Source organism: Telopea speciosissima, chromosome 8, assembly GCF_018873765.1.
Source record: "Telopea speciosissima isolate NSW1024214 ecotype Mountain lineage chromosome 8, Tspe_v1, whole genome shotgun sequence".
Lineage (NCBI taxonomy): Eukaryota > Viridiplantae > Streptophyta > Magnoliopsida > Proteales > Proteaceae > Telopea > Telopea speciosissima.
In genome coordinates, this window is record NC_057923.1 from 47,968,678 (window position 1) to 47,988,451 (window position 19,774).

Genomic DNA, 19,774 nt, shown 5'->3' on the forward strand with positions numbered 1-19,774 from the left:
CTTTATTTAAAGATATGATAGGGTAGAAGACGTGAAATCTTTCCTTAAATTTTATTTGATCCCGTATGGCTGTTTTTAGTACTTTGACCAAAAATGTATGTGATTTAGTTTTCTTCTTGAGGAGCCTATGCTTCACCCCTTCTGCTGCTTCAGTGGAATTTCTGCTGACATTTCTAGCTACTTCATCAACCATTACTTAATTTACAGTTCTTTGGGTAGATAAACATGTTGGTGAAGGGGTGTTGGATAACAGAGGTCATGTATGGACAATAACAACTTCGTTGGAATCTGAATCTTTTTATTCTGGATATTGATGTGATAATCATTATCATCATCTTATCATATTGTTTTCAAAGAATAGCAAGCCATGGGCTTGGTTCCTGCAGGATTTGTATAGCATATTTTGCTACCTCTTGAAATGGAAATATGTTATGGAGACTATGAATACATTGTAAATGAACACTATATAAATTTGGAAACTATGAAAAATTTAGGAACTGCATGAAACATGTATTGATGTGCCAACTAGTATTAATACAGTTGGACCTCACTACTATACCATAAACAACCATCTGGAATATGTGAAAAAGAAGAGGAAAATGTCAAAAGGAACGTGTATCAATATGGTGGGATTTTATATTTAGCGGGGGGCGGGGAGGTAATTTTGTGTGCTCTTGTGTCTGGGCACAAGGACTAGACGACCAGGCAGCGTTCTTTTTCCCTTATTTTTTCTATGGCTCGTACTTTTCTTTTTGTGCATAGGTTCTGTATGGGTAAAGGATAGAGGGTCTTCTTTCACTTCTACTTTTAATAAAATTCTTTTGAATTATCAGAAAAGGTCATTTAAGAATTTAAGAATCTCCCATTACTGATGAACCTTGATTAAGCTCAGAAAATGATCCCATTGCTTCCCTTATGATGTTCAAGAGGACCTAAGATAGTATTGTTAAGTAATAGAAACATGACTTTTTGGCAAAATGGTGTAGTCTAATTGACTACGAACCAGGATACTAATGGCTATGAGGCTTAGGTAAGTGACAGTGGGTTCTTGTCGAGTCGACAGTAGGTTTCAATGGAATGGTTAGGGGCTGGTTTTAGTGGTGATGAAAGAGAGTCGGTAGGGTTTGATCGTGGGTTGATAGATGTTATCGGCTAGGGCTTATATGAAATGATTGGGAGGGCTTTGAAGGTGGATTTATGGTGAGCAGTAGTAGCCAATAGTAGTAACAGAAAATAACAGTGAACCAATAGTAAGAAATGATAGAGGAAAAAGGAAATAGGAGATATAAGACAACCCGACCTTTGGAGATCCACCAATGGTCCACCAAGGGAGATCCACCCAAGGCTACTTACTAACAAGTAATGAACTCACAAGGAGATTGATTTTGCTGGTTGTAATTCATGGTTGCAATGAGCAGCGATGATCTCTTTATATAGCATGATGATAGAGGCATAAATGCCTATAGGTTACAACCACCAATGACTTTAGGTTACAACCATAAATGCCACAAAATAACCACAATTGATTTTAGGTTACAACCATAAATGCCACAAAATAACCACAATTGACTTTAGGTTACAGCCATAAATGCCACAAATGACTTTAGGTTACAACCATAAATGTCACACATGACTTTAGGTTATAACCACAATTGACTTTAGGTTACAACCATAAATGCCTAAATACTGATGTGGCTTTATAGATCGGCCTTACATGGTATTAAATGCAATCTAGGGAGGTGGGAAGTCATAGGACTTAGCCACAAGATAATAAAGCCACTTTACGGAAATCAAAAGATAGGAATAAAGAGGGATAGGGAGGGTGGATTAAGAGTGGTCTGATCTGGTCCTAGCCCCGGCCCAGGAGGACTAGCCATCGGCTAGGCTTGCTGCTGCTGGCCAGGCTTAGGCCTGCGCTCATAAGTTCTTAGTTGGGCTGGGCTTTGTGGGCCTATAAGATGCCCTGCATCACACTGAGTGTTGAATTCATCTTTAGCTTCAAAACGAGGGCTATAAATATTTTAAGATACAACCAAAATTTCCTACTTTTCCTTGACAAATCATGAAAGACATCTCATAATATCCACTTTCTTTACATCTGAAAATTCGTTGTCAAAAGAAATTTGGAAATCATTCTGCTATACTGTCATTGTCACTGCATAATCTCTCTTAATGAACTGCTTGGTGGCATTTCTGTTTTTGGCGTTTCTCTGTTTCATGTGTCCCCTTTCGCTTAGAGGAAGGATCCTTTTCTAAGTGGTTCCATTTGCTCTATGTTGCTCTTGCGGAAATAGAAAAGGTAATCGAATATAAAAGCAACGACTTTTGAAGCTATGCAAATAGGGAAATTGCCATCTCATGATCCCAGCTAGATAAGTTTATTTTAATGGCCCACATAATTTACCACGTGGTAGGATGATGTGGTGATTCGATTCTGATTGTTGGAAAGATTTCAGACTCAAATTTAATCAAATACTTTCCTATGTATGTCTATGCACCCATATATTTTCCAGCTGTCAGTGTATTGGTGTGCTGGTGGCACTAGGGAAACCCTAACTATAATTAGGGTTCAAGGCTCATAGTGATAGCGGCTAAAGAAGGCAGATTATGATGTATAGGATTAGAAATCTGGAACAGAGATTAGTTTTGGGGAAATAAAATGTGAAGGCTGAACAGAACAGAAAATAAAGAAGACGGAATAGATCTGAACAGAGCAGAGCTAGGGTTGAATGGAGAAAATAAGGAACTTGCAAACTAGGGCATGGTTAGGACTGAAACTCTGGTGGGACCTGAGCGAGGCTGAAATTTCAAGGGAATTTGAGAGTGTTAACAGGGTGCAATAGGGGTCATTGTAGGGTGCGGCCTAAACAGGGCATGTGAACAAACTAGGTATATGTAGGCTTTGGAGTCAGGGAATATGGATGTTATCTAGAAGGAAATGGTGAAAGAGACTTAGAGAAGGTTTCAGAACAACCTGCACAGAATTGAGAGAATAGCTGAGATTTGCAGGTTGCTGGAACTTGTATTAAAAATAGAGCAACAGCAGGACTGTAGAAGCTATGAAAAACTGACCTTTTCGATGGTGCTATTTGAAGTGAAGTTTTCTGGACTGAATAATAACTAAGAACATGTAAATTCAGCAATAAGAGTGTTGTATTGACCCACCTTTAGGCCTTGAGAATCCACCCTATTGGCTGAAGGAGGATCCATTCCTCACACTGTGAATCCACACAGGAATATGACTAAGTGACTAACAATAGACAGTTCATTAACTAATAATTCTGTGTACAACTGAGGCAGTCACTTCCTTTTATATAGATTATAGAGTAGCGATCAGCCTCCTTATGTAACAAGTATATTCCTTCCAATCATTGAAAATAACTGTTAGAAGAGAGAATGGAGAGAATGCTTAAGTGATCAAACCAGATCACCCAGCCCTTTATTTATAATATCTGAATTACAACTGAAACAAAGTAAAAATAGGAATAAACTGCCTCAGTCCTAATCCTATTAGGAATTCCTAATACAACTAGGAATACCAAAAATAGAACTAGTCTGAGAGAAAAAACCATAAAAGGAGAAACCCTAGCCTAGCTGAAATATAACTAGGAATCTAGGAATACATAAAACATAAAATAAAAGAGAAAAAGACCAGAATACCCCTACGGTTGGTATTCTGGTATATCTTAACAATAACAAATAGAAACTAATCTTGACTTGATGACAGACTTTCTAAACTATAACAAAACTATATTTGATCTGCAAATCCAAAAATAGAAATAAAGCAAAACTCAATCCCCTGCTGCTTGCTGCTGCTTGAATCTTCTAGAAACCTGCAATTGCTAGACCATATCAAATCTGAACCAAATTAAGGGGAATCGATCAGCCTATTTCCCCTTTCTCCTGCTGCCGGCTGTATCACATGCAACCTCCCATGGTCCTCCCATACTCCCGATTCCTGAATTTTTAAAGCTTTACTTTTGCCACTTGGCCAATACTTGACATGTCTTGGGGTCTATGTCCACAAAATTTGGGCCTCATTGGACATGCTATGTGACAGATATTCACGTTTCAAGAGGGCCAACCAAATAAGCCTTTCATAGTGGGTCGACCAGGAAGCATTCACCCATACAAATATACTCCTACCATGGACCGGGATACTTCACCATCAAGAAGTAAATACGGCTGCTTTTGGGTGCAACTTGAACCGCATCTTGTCTTGTGGGAGAAAGATTGTATGTCTATTCATGTATCTACTTATCCTGCCTTTTGAGTTAACCTAATGAAATTATTCTTGCTGTTTCCAATAAAAAAATGAAATAAAATAAAAGTAATGCCTTGTCACTAGCTCTCCACTAAGCTCATTGATTGCTTTGAGAACCTTTACCTCCTCAAACTTCCCTTCTGGCAATCACTGCATAAAGACTCCTCTACACCTCAATAGGATTTTGGTTTCTCTGCCATGCAGGTCTATAAGACATAGTAATTTCTTCTTATGTTGTCATGAAGCAAGGAACCAACATGACTTATCATAATAGAGTTTAGTCTCATCTAAGTACTGGCATAGACATCAAAGGCTTTTCATTTTTGTCACCATCTTTAAGCTCCTCTCCTCTAATTGTTATGCATTCTTTCTTTTAATCCATCTTTTTCAAGCTGTTTATGTTGATGATCCTTTCTTGTTTCCTAAACTGTCTAAACCTTGATCAAATTGTTAAAGGACTACAATTTCGGAAATATCATTCTCAGCTATCAACCTTTCCCAAAATCCATCTTCTACTTGAAGTCAGGAATACCAAACTACTAGTTTGAACTAAGGGTGGCAATTTCTATCCTGGCATGGCCTGTCCCCTTCCCGGCCCCAACCCCAGCCCCAGCAACAGCCCCAGCTCTACTTTGGGGCTGGACCTCGATATAGAACATTAGAACCGATTGCATGGGCCAGCTTGGGCTTAATTTTTTGGTCTTTCCTAGCCTGAAATAAATCAAGATTCTGGGTGGATTAACCTGAGGCTGTTATTGAATCAACCTCTCTCTCTCTCTCTCTTCATGGTGTCTTCCTTTTGGATTGTCACACCCCGGCCCGATTAATAAAGGGCCAAGTGTGACTGGATGTCTCTGACATCCAACCAATCCCCCAGGATTGCAGTGCAGTACTCCATTTATAAACATATCTCACAAATACAGTAATCAGAGGCAGCGGAAACAATTTAAATAATAGAGGTAACATCAGTAATAAGAGAAGTCTAAGTGATATTTCATTTATATAAAAGATAAAGCTTGTGATACAACTATATAGTTCTCAAAAGTATCACAAAGTAAAGCTATACAAGAACTATATTATAACTACACAAAAGTGTTAATAACACAAAAGAGAGGGGAGATAGCCTAGACTGTCAAGCCAAGATCAAGAGAATGCGCAATCATCACATGCGCACGAAGCGTCGTGCACTTCAAACTCCAGCACTGTAGATCCGCCACCAGAAGTAACTAAGTCATCTGAAAAATAAGGATATCCACAGAGGTGAGCTCCATCGAGCCCAGTAAGGGAAACACACAGGCAAGTGCAAATAGTCCATGATGAATGACGTAGAATTAAGAATGCTTCTAGCAACAATACTAAGTCTCATGAGATATAAGTGCTACTGTAGTAGGTATGATATTCCCAGTCAAGGAATGAACTCATCGGTCTTCCCAATAATACCACTCTACTACGGTGGGACCCACCAGTTCCGGAATATACACATCAGACCCCGACGAACCCCCAGTGATAACCCTACTGTTGTTCCCATTCCAGTATGTACTCATCAGACCTGGGACAGTGAATGACATTCCGGTATTAACCCTTCAGACCTGCCACGGGTTATCCAACACCTCAACCCCTGTTGGTAAGGGTCGTAGCACTGGGTTCATGCCAATTCTAACCATATGCATACTATCATGATGACTTATGAATCATAATAGATAATACAGCAATTCTGTCCAACATCATCATCATCATAATAAATTCCAAGAATCAAGTAATAAATGCAATGCAATATGGAAATGCAACCTAAAATCATGCACATCTAATGCAAAGAAGTTAAAGCTAACAAAAATACATGATCAGTATTATTAAGATGATGCATGACATGGCAATCATAACAAACCGAAATTAAATATCACAAACAGGCCGAAATTAAAGTCAAAATCCCCTTACCTGATATGATTGACTAGCCTAGGGCAGTAAAACTTCCGCAATCCAGTCAGAAACAGTCAAAGACAGGCTAAAACAGTCCTAAAATAGAACAAAATGTCACATATTAGGGTCAGAAGTAAGCTCAGGTCAAATCCAAGCATTGAGGGGCATTTTGGTCCAAAAATATTGGATCGGATTTAGAGGGCAGAATTGGGGTTTTTGGCCCAGGTGCTCTGATCTTCACATGCAGACCACCAATTTCAATTTTCACACTGTTCTAAGGTGGGTCAACCTGGGATTGTGATTTAATTATAAAAATTGCAATTAATTTGAGGGTTTAAAGAGATTAACCCCAAATTTCTAACTTAGGGTTCCTTAATTTAATTGGGTTCAACTGCAATTTGATGGACAACAAGAAATTAGTAGCCAATTTCAGGTCTGAACCATAAATAGGTTCAATTAAAGAGATCAGAGATGCGTCATTGGTCAATTTAGGGGTCCAATTTCATAATCTAAGTCCAATTTGAGATTTTCTCCAATAATTCCTAAATTTACTGTTTTAGGGTTCATTACTTGTTTATTAGAGTCTGAATTAGAGTCTAATAATGAAACAACAATGGTGTTTCAGGTATACCTGAATCATATTGACATAGGACAGGTTATAATTGGAGAATTTATGTTATTAAAGCTTTACTCATAAGCTTTAATGGCAGAATTTCAGATTTGGGCATAGTCTAGGCTGAAATTAGAGAAAGAGAAGATGGGAACAGCAAGGGTTTTTAAAGGATTACCTGAAATCAGTAGTGAAAGCAGTGTGTAGCAGCCAAGAATTATGCAGCCAGGTCACCAATTTGGACTCCCAAGCTCCAATTCCAAGTAGAGAATCAAAGCCCAATGTATAGGTGTTCTTCTCACTTCTTCCTCTTCTCTTTTCTCCTTTCTTCTCTATTCTTCTAAGGCTGAATCGATTGTGCTCCAAGTCTTTAGATTAATGAATAGTGCATAGGAATGGTATATATATAGCGGTTAAGTTAAGGGGCTGTTTGTTTTAAAAAGTAAAAATCTGTTTTTAGAAATTAGTTCTTAAATCCGATTTTTAATAGAATTTCGTACCTATTAGTTTATTCTAATTATATAATGATGTCATATGACATCAGGGGAAGTCCGGGTACGGGTAACTATTGGAAATAGGATTCCCCACTGGGGATGTGGGTCCCACAGAGATAAATTACTAAATTGCCCCTATAAACTCTATTTGGTCAATACAATACATTATAAAATACGAACAAATCGTACTTACAATAGGTTTAATTGACGGAGAGGTTTTACATGCTGTCCAACCAGTAGATCCGATACAGGTAGCTCCGATACAGGTAGCTTTGGTGCGGGGTACCAGCGGGGTCCTCCGACTCCAGAAGAGCAAGTTGGGAAGATTCTCACCTGGCACTCGGCCTAAGACAGAGAGAGGCTCCGCAGGCCATCAATCCAGCATGCCAAGCTTATGTGTTGTCATCCGCTAGACACCTCAGACTCATTAGAGACTAAGTTAGTTGGCTAGCATGGGCATTGAACCAGAACCTGAAATCGCACAGGTTCCAAAAGTTCAAATTTATTGCGGGTTTCACATGGATTCCCATGTCACCGTTTCTTAGAATATTTTCTATAATGGAAGTGGGTGTTAGTGGAAAGTAAAGGAAAAAAAAAAAATTATGATCCGCTCCTTCTGAATAACTGTGGTAGAGAGTGACACTTATCCTTCTCTCCTAAAGTATGATTCATACAACTTTTAGTGAAAACTTCTGTGTTGTCTGTCTGTCTTCTGCTCTATAGCTATGTGGTGGGGGTAGGTAGCCTGAACCCAGGTTCAGGCTAAACACCCCCTCGGACAGGATCCCAAGCAAACCCAAACCCAAAAAAGTCAACAGAAAAGTCAACCTACTCAGATGAAGGTCAAATTTTGACAATCAAATCACAAATAAATAGTAGAAATATCCTTCAGAAGATGGTAATGATTCACTGGTTGGATTTATAGTAATTAGAAGAGTTTTAAATTTGAAACTAAAATTCAGCAAACAAGGGATTCCTAATTAATCACAGTCAGAATGCCAGATCAGCCTAAGATTCAAATCAAGTTCCCTTCTTGGCGGCTAATGCAAACCCCAAAATCTAATGCAAAACTAATGGCTGGATTTAAAGTAATTAAAGGAACTTCAGGTCTGAAGCATAAAATAGGACAGATAGGAGAGAAAAACAATATCAGCAGATCAAGTGATCTGTTTCTGACCAAACCCTGGTCGAGGGTCATTCTTAGGGAGGCCAAGTCTTAGCCTAAGCTTCAGATGAGTAAACAAAACAGACTAAAAATAGGTCAAAAACAGATAAACCGTAGGTTAGACTTTATAGCTCTTCGGATATAAATTAATAGCAACAGAATAATAGGATTATTAGTAGATGGTTGAAGGCTGAATGAACATGAAACAAGGAATCAAATACAGATCAGCAAAGTCAGTTGATTAAGGAACTAAAACAGCAACTTGAAGAGAAACAGAAACTAGAAAGAAGAGAGATAACTATAGCTTCCCACCGAACAAGTAACAGAATCTCATTGCCCTTCAAGGATATCTCATCCCTTACTGAATCTCACAGCATCCATTGAAGAAAACTTCAAACTTTCTTTCATCTAAAATTGTCTATGAGTCAATGGCTCTTACAAGCTTTATATAGAAAAACTAAATTAAACGCCTCTTTTGACTATGAAAAGCCAATCCTATTGCTAATATCTAAGCATAGTTTAAAAAGGAAACATAATTCTTTAGGGAAAACATATAAACAGCAAAAATTAAATAAAAGACTAGCTAATTAACTAACTAATGAAGCCTAATCTAGTATGCCTACCTTCTACCCATATTTTAGGCCAATCAAAGTGGCCCATTACAAAGAAAACCCGTGGGATCAAAGGCCCAGCATATACATAGCTCAACTAAGGCTTATTTCCAATAAAATAAGCCCTTTAGGAGACTTATCTGCATCACTATGGTGCCATTTTCTGGTCAGATGTTTTATACTTTTATATTAAATCTCCAACAAACTTTCTTAAGATTTTTAATGCAATCTGATACAACAGGTTTTACATGCTAACTGTTAAAATGTACTGTGAGGGGGAGTGTTGTGTACCATGGGATAATGGGATAATGTTGAGTTGTGATCACCTTTTAGTTGTTATTATTTTTTTCTAGTTATCCCTGTTTATTGTAATTAGACTTAGACTCTTAGTAGGATACCTAATAAGAGTTGATGACTTAATATTATATAGCTATGAGGCTAGACTACGATAGGTTTATTCCATTCCCATCTTGTTCTAGCTCTCTCTCCTTCTTCCCGTCTTCTTCTTCACAGGTTCTGGTTGTTCTAATTTGGTCTCATGGTATCAGAGCAATGATGAAGAAGAAGAAGAAAAAAAATCTTCAGTTTCTAGTTCTTCTTCATCTGCTCACTGCTGTCCTCTTATATTCTGCTACTGATCCTTCTTTCACTGCTGTTTTCTTATATTCTGCCTTTTTTTCTCCCTGCTGTAGCTTTTCTCTTGCTCTCACTTGCTTGACGCTTGTGACATAATCCTCACTCTTGTGCTACAATGCCTCCAAAGTTTGATCCGTCGCAGGTTGTAGATTTGTACGTCAGAATTATAGGGGGTGAGGTCGGTGCTGCGAGTTCACTCTATTTCCTTCTTGTCTATTTTCTCTTATGCCATATTCTGGTTCATGCGTTGCTGATTGGGTTGGGAAGAACTTGTTAGATCACCTTGGCTCCCTTTCATTCGACCCAATATTTCAGGATTAACATCGCCTCCCTTGGGTGACCAAAACCCTAAAAAATTGTCTCCAAATACTGTTCTAGCGTGAAAATCATGACCTGCAACTAGGTATGGTTTGGGTTTTTCCACCAAGATTGTGTCACGGTTTGAGTAGTTCTCCTTCAACGAAGGTTCAGGATTTCTGTGTGTTGAATTCGATATGTCTTGTAGTTGTGCACTCTGTTAGCAAAAACGCGGTTGCAGTTTGTTACCGTTTAAAACGTGTTTCCCCGTATGCTTCCCAACAATACGGGTATAAACGCATACGGCAAAACAATATGTTTTAAACACATTTTAAACGCGTATTAAACACTTATCCGTTTTTAAAGGGTAAAATAGATATTTGATTCTTATTCATTAAAAAAAACCTAAATCCCCAAAATCCGTGTAAACCCTATTCTCTTTCCCTTTTCTATTCCATTCCTATTCCCTGCGCTGTTTCAACCAAACTCGTCAGAGCTTTTAGAGAATCTCAATACCTCACCAAAATGGATGAAGCTACACGGTTTTGCTAGTAGAAAAGATCGGTTTGTTGGGTTGGAGCGATTCTCACTGTCATGCTCATAGTTAGCAAATACGGGAACGACAATAAAATGGAGTATTACGGTACTCGTTTTAAAAGGAGTTAAATGGCGAATGGTATGGTCAAACAAACGGTAAAAAAAAAAGGGAACGGCAAATAGACGGCAAACAGATGGTACGGATTTTAAATGTGTAGTTTTCAAACAAACGGGACCAAAAAAACGGCCGTATACTAATATAAATTGAGAGATAGTACCTGAATACTTGCTCAGTTGCACCTAATGTTCAAAAAAACTAACATCCAACATTAATGCATATGTATTTCACAATCCATTATAAGTTTTTAGATATATCATCTAATATGATCCAAAATATATAATCCAACATCAATTCCAAATTCATAAATCAAAATAACATAACATGTCCAAAATCCAAACTCCACATATATCATCCAAAATGTCAAAATAACTCAAAAATATCATTATAACATGGCCAAAGATCAATAATAATGCATCAAACTAAAGAAAGCAATTCCCTCCATCAGCTCCAATGTTTTGTGAATGTGGATCAGGTTCTTCATATGTTTGTTCCAGTCTCTCCTTATCTGGCTCAATATCTACCTCAGGTAAATCACCAAGTTTTTCTAAATCAATGGGCCTCTCATCTTGATATACTTGGTTTTCATTCTTCTCACTCATCATAGAGTTCATCCTGATGTACACCAAATCTTCTAACATTTCTGGGGCCAATCTATTTCTCTTCTTTGTTTGTGCTGCATCCCAAACACTCCAATTACGCTTACAAGGAGACGAACTACAAGGTTGGCTCAAGATTCTACAAGCAACTTTTCGAAGTACAGGAAATTCACCACCAACAAATTGCCACCAAATCCCTACAAATCATCACAAGTAAGCACATATAAGGATATATTTAACAACAAATTTTTTTTGGGTAATATTTAATAACAAAATAACATTAAACTAATTAAGTAAGAAACTTACTTGGATGGTTAGTTTTCATCAATGTTTGCCCCGTTAGATTGAACAACCAAGGGCTCTTCATGCGATACTCAACTAATTCTTTCATGAATTGAGCACGATCTTCTAGAAGAACCATGGTGTCCAAAATAAAATCTTGTGCATATATAAATTTAGATCCCTCAACATCAAGTCGACCCTCATACAAAGTAGAAGGATTTAAAAATGCACCAAACACATGAACATGATGAATATCTTCTCCAACCTAGCAACAAACAAGTCCATGATAGTTAAGTACTTCTCTCCATCATTCTCCATAAATTTACTTAATGTTTCTTTTGCCCTTTCTGTTGCTTCATATAAGTAACCTGCAGTAGAACCATCGCCATCAACAAGTCGAAGAATCCAAATGATTGGCTTAATGAAAGCAACAACCTCTTTTGCCCCCTCCTAAAAAGTGTTAGATTGAATAATCTCAACAGTTCTTACAGCCATTTCAGCTCTGTTGAATTGAAAGGATCTCCATTAGACGATGCCACAAAAAGCCTCAACTTGTTCTCAACTACAATGAGAGATTGAAACATAAGAAAATGAGTGGCAAACCTTGTTTTGCAAGGCTGCTTAATCTATTTATTATTTGTGAATTGCCTCATCAATGCTAGAACACCTGTGTGCCTATGAATATAATCCACTACAAGTTTCCCATCTTTAATAACATCACTCACCCATTTCACATGCTTGTGGACATCTTTCAAAAACAAATTAATCTCATGTGCAACACAATTTTTCCTATATAAATGACGCCATTTTCCCGTCAACATATCACCACAAGAAGAAAAGTTAGCACCATTATCTGAAATGAACTGCACAACATTGTTTGGTCCAACCGTTTCAATGACATCAGAAATTTCATTGATAAGAAATGTCGAAGTTAATCTATGTGTACCACACTCAATACATTTCAGAAACACAACACCCCCAGGAGAGTAAACAATCACATTGACTCAAGACCTCTTCTTTATGTCAGTCCAAGAATTAGACATAGTTGTGCAACATGTGATACCCGATGTCGCCTTTATGTTGGTTACATATTGCATGACATCTATCTTTTTTCCAGGAATCAAACTGCCACGAAGATTACTATAACTAGGTACAACATAAGTTGGCCCATATGCACATGCACCCTTTATCATATCAATAAAAGAATTTGTTTGAATAACATTGAAGGAAATGCTATTATTGACAAAAAATTCAGTTACCAACATGTCCAATGACTTCTTGTCATGCTTAGCAGCCATCTCTACCATCGTGGGTTGATGGGTACTCCTACTCTGGGGCATGGTAGGTGTACTGTTTGTGGAACCAATTCCACTTTCTACAGTATCACTCCTTCTCTTCTTACTAGCACTCAAATTAAATTCTACAAGGGCTTCAGCTTGAATGTGCTCAGGCCATTGGGAACAGATTTGAACATCATGGCCAGACAAGCAAGCCAAATGAACTTTCACTCGTGAAACACTCCCAGTGAAAGTCCACAATAGTTACATGTAAAACAGTTCGAACCACGTTGCTCTACATGTTCCCAAAATTTATCCTTAGGCCTCACCATTTTGTCTGAGCTCTTAAATCTCAACATTCAAATACCTACATAATAAAATCAAACGTTCATTCCAATCTCAGAATTAAACATATTACATTCAAATAGAATAACTGATGCATTGAAGAATCAATTTATAGCAAATCAACCCATTGACAAGAATATAAAATGATAAGGATTTAATTCTAATTTAGTATTTTCTTGAGAGAGAGGGTATGTAAAAAAAAAAACATAAAAAACTAATAGAACTCAATTATATTTAGGAGGGATAGGGGGGGGGACGTGGGGTAATGGGAGCTTTCCAATGTTGATCAACACATGTACCACATAGTGGCATGTAAGCACAAGTGCACAACTGACTCGAACTCAATTATATTCCGAGATGAGGCATTGTTGATTCCAATCCTCAGCTGTGATTGGCAATCTATAGTGGTTAAAATTTAGGATAGGCTAACAAAAAACACATAGGCCTGTAAATCTTAATTGAACTTAAGTTTTAAAGGAAAGGAAATAAAAATCAAAGATTTCATAAATATAAATATTAAGAAACAAGAAAGCAAGAATCAAGCAAGAGACTAGTTCACAGAGATAAAAGAAAATAAGAATATAATAAGGAATAGAGGATACATCTTTTAGCAGATTCTAGGTTCAAAATAATACAACAGAAGATCTCACATAATCCACATAGTGAAAGGAGTACATAGCAGCCGTAAGAGAAATTGAAAAATTCAATCAACTACCAATGTATGACGGTTTGCCTTTAGGCCTCAACTCTATGGAGCAGAAACCACAAGAAACAGCCTAAGAAGGGATAGTCATTGCTATATTCTAAGTTTCCTTTTAGTAATTTATTCGGTCTAGTTAAATGTTAAATAAATATTCTTCTCTTTTAAGGATATCAGTTTTCAATGTTTAAAATTCAAATAAAATAGTAACCGATAGGACAAGGGAAGAAGATTTTCAAACAAAATAATAACAAATCCTTATTGGAGTTTGAGAAGGGAGGAGAGTGGGTAAGTGAAAGAGCCAAAGAAATGTTTAATGAAAAAAGTAGGAAAAGATACGAAGCTTTTTTAATGGAGCTTTACAACAAAAGTCAAATAGGGACCAAGGACATGGATTAGAGCTCTTTTTTTAATGGGGCAGATTTGTAAAGGCTTGTCTAGGACACATACCTTTTGAAGAAGGTGACAAGGGCTTGTCCAAGAGGTCTCCAGTGAAGGTAAGAAAATACCCAAACGTACCAGCATGGAGCAAAACAGTGTAGCTTGAGGTGTGTGAAGCGCTAGAAGAAGATGGTGAGGTACTGAGGTGCAAGAGCAGCATGACCTCTGTTAGCAAAAACGCGTTTTAAACGCGGTTGCCGATTAAAATGCGTTTTCCTGTATGCTTCCCAACAATATGGGAAAAAACATATACGGCAAAACAATGCATTTTAAACGCGTATTAAACACGTATCCGTTTTTAAAGGGTAAAATAGGTATTTGATTCTTATTCATTAAAAAAAAAAAACCAAAATCCGTGTAAACCCTATTATTTTTCCCTTTTCTATTCCATTCCTATTCCCTACGCTGTTTCAACCAAACTCGTCAGAGCTCTTGGAGAATCTCAATACCTCACCAAAATGGATGAAGCTACACGGTTTTGCTAGCAGAGAAGATCGGTTTGTTGGGTTGGAGCGAATCTCGCTGCCATGTTGCTCTTGCGCCTCAGTACCTTACCATCTTCTTCTAGCGCTTCTCACTCCTCAAGCTACACTGTTTTGCTCCGCGCTGGTTCCTTTGGGTATTTTCTTGCCTTCACTGGAGACCTTATGGACAAGCCCTTGTCACCTTCTTCAAAAGGTATATGTCGTAGACAAGCCTTTACGAATCTGACCCATTAAAAAAGAGCTCTAATCCATGTCCCTGGGCCCTATTTGACTTTTGTTGTAAAGCTCCATTAAAAAAGCTTCTTATCTTTTCCTACTTTTTTTATTAAACATTTCTTTGGCTCTTTCACTTACCCACTCTCCTCCCTTCTCAAACTCCAATAAGGATCTGTTATTATTTTGTTTGAAAATCTTCTTCCCTTGTCTTATCGGTTACTATTTTATTTGAATTTTAAACATTAAAAACTGATATCCTTAAAAGAGAAGAATATTTATTTAACATTTAACTGGACCTAATAAATTACTAAAAGGAAACCTTGAATACAACAATGACTATCCCCTGTTAAGCTGTTTCTTGTGGTTTCTGCTCCATATAGTTGAGGCCTAAAGGCAAACCGTCATACATTGGTAGTTGATTGAATTTTTCAGTTTTCTCTTACGGCTGCTATGTGCTCCTTTCACTATGTGGATTATGTGAGATCTTCTATTGTATTATTCTGAACCTAGAATCTGCTAAAAGACGTATCCTCTATTCCTTATTATATTCTTATTTTCTTTTATCTCAGTGAACTAGTCTCTTGCTTGAGTCTTGCTCTCTTGTTTCTTAATATTAATATTTATGAAATCTTTGATTTTTATTTAATTTCCTTTCAAACTTAAGCTCAATCAAGATTTACAGGCCTTTGTATTTCTTTGTTAGCTTATCCTAAATTTTAACCACTATAGATTGCCAATCACAGCTTAGGATTGGAATCAACAATGCCTCATCTCGGAATATAATTGAGTTCGAGTCAGGTGTACACTTGTGCTTGTATGTCACTGTGTGGTACATGTGTTGATCAACATTGGCACGCTCCCATTACCCCACGTCCCCCCAGCCCTCCTAAATATAATTGAGTTCTATTAGTTTTTTATGTTCTTTTTTTTACATACCTTGTCTTTCAAGAAAATACTAATTTAGAATCAAATCCTTATCATTTTATATTCTTGACAATGGGTTGATTTGCTATAAATTGATTCTTCAATGCATCAGTGATTCTATTTGAATGCAATATGTTTAATTCTGAGATTGCAATGAATGTTTGATTTAATATGTAGGTATTTGATTGTTGAGATTTAAGAGCCTAGACAAAATGGTGAAGCCTAAGGATAAATTTTGGGGAGACGTAGAGCAGCGTGGTTCGAACCGTTTTACATGTAACTATTATGGACTTAATTACACTGGGAGTGTTTCACGAGTGAAAGCTCAGTTGGCTTGCTTGTTTGGCCATGATGTTCAAATTTGCTCCCAATTGCCTGAGCACATTCAAGCTGAAGCCCTTGTAGAATTTAATTTGAGTGCGAGTAAGAAGAAAAGGAGTGATACTATAGAAAGTGGAATTGGTTCAACAAATAGTACACTTATCATGCCCCAGAGTAAGAGTAGCCATCAACCCACGATGGTAGGGATGGCTGCTAAGCATGACAAGAAGTCATTGGACATGTTGGTAATTGAATTTTTTGTCAATAATAATATTTCCTTCAATGTTATTCAAACAAATTCTTTTATTGATATGATAAAGGGTGCATGTGCGTATGGGCCAACTTATGCTGTACCTAGTTATAGCAATCTTCATGGCAGTTTGATTCCTGGAAAAAAAGTAGATGTCATGCAATATGTAACCAACATAAAGGCGACATGGGGTATCACAGGTTGCACAATTATGTCTGATTCTTGGATTAACATAAAGAAGAGGTCTTGGGTCAATGTGATTGCTTACTCTCCAGGGGGTGCTGTGTTTTTGAAATGTATTGAGTGTGGTATATAGAGATTAACTTTGACATTTCTTTTCAATGAAATTTCTGATATCATTGAAACGGTTGGACCAAACAATGTTGTGCAGTTCATTTAAGATAATGGTGCTAACTTTTCTTCTTATGGTGATATGTTGACGGGAAAATGACATCATTTATATAGGACAAATTGTGTTGCACATGAGATTAATTTGTTTTTGAAAGATGTCCACAAACATGAGAAATGGGTGAGTGATGTTATTGAAGATGGAAACTTGTAGTGGATTATATTCATAGGGACACAGGTGTTCTAGCATTGATGAGGCAATTCACAAATAATAAAGAGATTAAGCAGCCTTGCAAAACAAGGTTTGCTACTCATTTTCTTATGCTTCAATCTCTCATTGTAGTTGAGAACGAGTTGACGCTTTTTGTGGCATCATCTAATGGAGATCCTTTCAATTCAACAGAGCTGAAATGGCTGTAAGAACTGTTGGGATTATTCAATCTAATACTTTTTGGGAAGGGCCAAAAGAGGTTGTTGCTTTCATGGAGCCAATCATTCGGATTCTTCAACTTGTTGATGGTGATGGTTCTACTGTAGGTTACTCATATGAAGCAACATAAAGGGCAAAAGAAACATTAAGGAAATTTATGGAGAATGATGGAGAGAAGTACTTAACTATCATGGACTTGTTTGTTGCTAGGTTGGAGAAGAACATTATTCATCATGTTCATGTGTTTGGTGCATTTTTAAATCCTTCTACTTTGTATGAGGGTTGATTTGATGTTGAGGGATCTAAATTTATGGATGCACAAGATTTTATTTTGGACACCATGGTTCCTCTAGAAGATCGTGCTCAATTCATGAAAGAATTATTCGAGTATCGCATGAAGAGCCCAAGGTTCAATCTAAAAGGCAAACAATGATGAAAACTAACCATCCAAGTAAGTCTCTTACTTAATTAGTTTAATGTTATTTTGTTATTAAATATTACCAAATTTTTTTTGTTATTAAATATATCATCCTTATATGTGCTTACTTGTGATGATTTGTAGGGATTTGGTGGCAATTTGTTGGTGGTGAATTTTTTGTGCTTCGAAAAGTTGCTTGTAGAATCTTGATCCAATCTTGTAGTTCCTCTCCTTGTGAGCGTAATTGGAGTGCTTGGGATACAACACAAACAAAGAAAAGAATTAGATTGGCCCCAGAAATGTTAGAAGATTTGGTGTACATCAAGACGAACTCTATGATGAGGGAGAAGTATGAAAAGCAAGTACTTCAAGATGCGAGGCCCATTGATTTAGCAAAACTTGGTGATATACCTGAGATAGACATTGAGCCGGATATGGAGATACTTGAACAAACATATGAAGAACCTGATCCATATTCACAAAACATTGGAGCTGATGGAGGGAATCGCTTTCTTTAGTTTGATGCATTATTATTGGTCTTTGGCCATGTTATAATGATACTTTGAGTTCTTTTGACATTTTGGATGATATATGTGGAGTTTGAATTTTGGACATGTTATGTTGTTTTGATTTTATAAATTTGGAATTGATGTTGGATTATATATTTTGGATCATATTAGATGACATATCTAAAAACTTATAATGGATTGTGAAATAGATATGCATTAATGTTGGATGTTAGTTTTTTTTAACATTAGGTGCAAGTATTCATGTACTATCTCTCAATTTATATTAGTATACGGCGGTTTTTGGTCCCGTTTGTTTGAAAACCAGACGTTTTAAACCCGTACCGTCCGTTTGCCGTTCCCTTTTTTTTTTTTACCGTTTGTTTGACCGTACAGTTTGCCGTTTAACTCCGTTTAAAACACGTACCATAATACTCCGTTTTATTGCCGTTCCCGTATTTGCTAACTATAGTTGTGAACGACCTGCTAAATCTTCGGATCAGTTTGAGCTCTAGAGAGGAAGCACTCCTCTTTGATTCACAGTTTGAAGGATACCTAACTAATTATGTCCATTCTTACTATTCTGGTGTCTGTTGCCAAGAAACTTGAGATAATTCAAAGGTAGTTCTTTTGGAGAGGCTTAGAGAACTCCTTCATATGTCATCTTGTTTTCTGGAGCAAGTCCGAAAAGCTAAACAAGGAGGAGGTATGGGAACGTGCAATGTAATTCAGATGAATAAGCCATTCCTCATTAAGTGGCTCTGGAGATTCAATCCAGTTTGTGGAGTCAGGTGATAGTGGAGAAATATGAAATAAGTAATCTCCGTGACAGTGGAAATGATCCTTAATCACATGGAACTTGCCACTGGACAGGAATAATACAGATTTTCTCTGTCTTCAAAAGGATAGCTAAGAGTGAGGAAGGTAGGATAAAACATATTTCTGATCTGATGGATGGGCGTCGGAAGCTTCATAAATTACTTCTGCAGTTTTGTATAATCTGGTGTCTAACAGGATGCCTAGTTCAGATCATATAGTTCCTGATTCTGTGTCTCTAACTTGGCAGATTGGTTTCTGGCAGGATTTAACATCCATCTGGATTGAAACTCTGTTCATCAGAAAGTCTGAAATAATGTGCAATCATACAAATTCTCCGTTAATTTCCTCTCCAACCCCCTTCAAGAACCTGCATCTATATGTACTCACTACAGCAATTCAGTGAGGGGAGAAACCTTTAAGAGAGTTGAGTGGACTGCAGTGCTGGATAAAACCTTAACATGTGATCATCTTATTTGTTGTGGCTATTCTCTTCCAATTTTTTGAATGTCCAGCACCTCTCAATTCATTGTTGCTCTGTAATAGAGGTTTGGAATATTATCTTAAGGGAGTCACGGGTCCAGTGGAACAAGCAGGGTTCTCTTCAGGAGATGTTTCAGAATTGGGTGTTAGTAACAGAGAAATAAAAGAAGAAGCAGAGAAGAGAAGAGAGTAGGGGAGGAGCTGAACTCTCGATAATGAGAGAGTCCAGAAAAATATCTCATATATGGGATTCTGTACAGGGGCATAAAGGGAAAACAGAAAAC

The 19,774-nt window shown here is 37.3% G+C and overlaps 1 protein-coding gene and 2 long non-coding RNA genes across 7 annotated transcripts in view; 2 read left to right on the plus strand and 1 right to left on the minus strand.

Annotated features, from left to right (window-relative positions):
* Window positions 1-19,774, plus strand: part of LOC122671782 (lipid droplet-associated hydrolase) — a 40,486-nt gene that overhangs the window by 9,549 nt on the left and 11,163 nt on the right. The window lies entirely within an intron of this gene.
* Window positions 13-18,153, plus strand: LOC122671785. Its single transcript, XR_006334393.1, has 3 exons — window positions 13-22; window positions 17,690-17,718; window positions 17,830-18,153. It is a non-coding gene; the product is annotated as an uncharacterized LOC122671785 (long non-coding RNA).
* LOC122671786 lies at window positions 11,838-13,203 on the minus strand. Its single transcript, XR_006334394.1, has 2 exons — window positions 12,134-13,203; window positions 11,838-11,898 (listed from the first exon to the last, which is right to left on the minus strand). It is a non-coding gene; the product is annotated as an uncharacterized LOC122671786 (long non-coding RNA).